This window comes from Saccopteryx leptura, chromosome 9 (assembly GCF_036850995.1).
Source record: "Saccopteryx leptura isolate mSacLep1 chromosome 9, mSacLep1_pri_phased_curated, whole genome shotgun sequence".
In the NCBI taxonomy this organism is placed as follows: Eukaryota; Metazoa; Chordata; class Mammalia; order Chiroptera; family Emballonuridae; genus Saccopteryx; species Saccopteryx leptura.
This window is the reverse complement of record NC_089511.1, coordinates 86,987,616-86,989,473: the sequence shown is the minus strand read 5'-3', so window position 1 is coordinate 86,989,473 and position 1,858 is coordinate 86,987,616. Positions and strand designations below refer to the sequence as shown.

Below are 1,858 nucleotides of genomic sequence, written 5' to 3'. Positions count from 1 at the left end.
GTAATGGAAACAATGAGGGAAAAAAGGGACTAAATCAAACTAAAACATTTTTGTACAGCAAAGGAAACCATCAACAAAATGAAGAGGCAACCCACTGAATGAAAGAACATACTTGCTAATGACACATTTGATAAGGAATTAATACTCCAAATTCATAAAGAATGTATACAACTCAACACCCCCCCAAAAAAATCTAGCTAATAAACAGGCAAAGTATTTGAATAGACACTTTCCAAAGACGACCTACAAATGGTCAATATATATATATATATATATATATATATATATATATATATATATATGAAAAGGTGCTCAACACCAATTATCATAAAAATGTAAAATAAAACCACAATGAGATATAACCTCATACCTGTAGGAATAACTATCATCAATAAATCAACAAACAAGTGTTGGCAAGGAGTGGAGAAACGGAATCCTCATGCACTGTTGATGAGAATGCAGAGTTGTACAGCCATTACATAAAACAAAGATTCCTCAAAAAAAGCTAAAAATGGAACTGGCAATTCCATTTCTTGATATATATTCAAAGAAACCCAAAACACTAATCTGAAAGAATATATGCACCTATGTGTTTATAGCAGCATTATTTATAATGTCTAAGCTATGGAAGTAACTGAGGTGCCCATCAACAGACAAGTGAATAAAAATGTGACAGTACCTATATATATTGAAATATTACTTGTCCATATAAAGGAATTAAATTTTACCATTGTGACCTGGAAGGTATTATGCTAAGTGAAACAAGGCTATCAGAGCCAGACAAATACCATGTGATTTCACTCATATATGGAATCTAAAAGAACAACATAAATGAACAAACAAAACAGAAACAGACTCATAAAAACAGAGTACAAACTGATGGTTGACAGAGGACATTGAGTTTGGGGGACTGTGTGAGATAGGGATATAAAGACAGCATAGGAAATATAGTCAATACTATTGCAATAACTATGCATGGCACCAGGTGGGTTCTGGTAATGTCAGGGGATCACTCTGTCAATATATAATTGTCTAAACACTATGCTGCATACCTAAATCTAATACAAAATAATAATAAATATAAAGTGTAATTGAAAAAATTTTAAATATTTTAAAGTAATAACATTGCTTTTAAAAAAGTAGATCTTTTTATTGCCTACCACAAATATATCTTCATCTGTTTAATGTTACTGTTGAATCAGTTGCAACTTGGAGCCACCTTCTGTCAACTGAAAGTCCAACTTTTGGAGACAAATATGATAAACACCCTGCCCTCTAGTAGCTTATCATCCACTGGTGTGGGCATAAAAAAATTACTGTACAAAGTGACAAAAATGCAGTGAAAGAACTGTGTGACTGCCCTGGGAGATTAAGGAGGGCTACAGAGGAGGTCACAGAGTTGTCATGATGACAGAGAGAGAATCGTCCTTATGGAAAAAGTGAGGTAGGGATTCTCAACTTGTAGGAGCATCGTGAGAAAAGGCTGGAGACATAAGGGCTGTCTGGGAGCTCAGGGAAGTTGGAAGCCAGGGCCTATGTGCAGCGAGATCAAGAGGCAGTGTATGGCCCTGGCCGGTTGGCTCAGTGGTAGAGCGTCGGCCTGGAGTGCAGAAGTCCTGGGTTCGATTCCCAGCCAGGGCACACAGGAGAAGCGCTCATCTGCTTCTCCACCCCTCCCCCTCTCCTTCCTCTCTGTCTCTCTCTTCCCCTCCTGCAGCAAGGCTCCATTGGAGCAAAGATGGCCCGAGCACTGGGGATGGCTCCTTGGCCTCTGCCCCAGGTGCTAGAGTGGCTCTGGTCGCAACAGAGCGACATCCCGGAGGGGCAGAGCATCGCTCCCTGGTGGGCAGAGCTTTGC

The 1,858-nt window shown here is 39.2% G+C and overlaps 1 non-coding gene across 1 annotated transcript; it reads left to right on the top strand.

Annotated features, from left to right (window-relative positions):
- The first annotated feature begins 1,565 nt into the window (after positions 1-1,565).
- Positions 1,566-1,641, top strand: TRNAS-GGA (transfer RNA serine (anticodon GGA)). The gene has a single exon. It is a non-coding gene; the product is annotated as a tRNA-Ser (tRNA).
- The last annotated feature ends 217 nt before the right edge of the window (positions 1,642-1,858 follow it).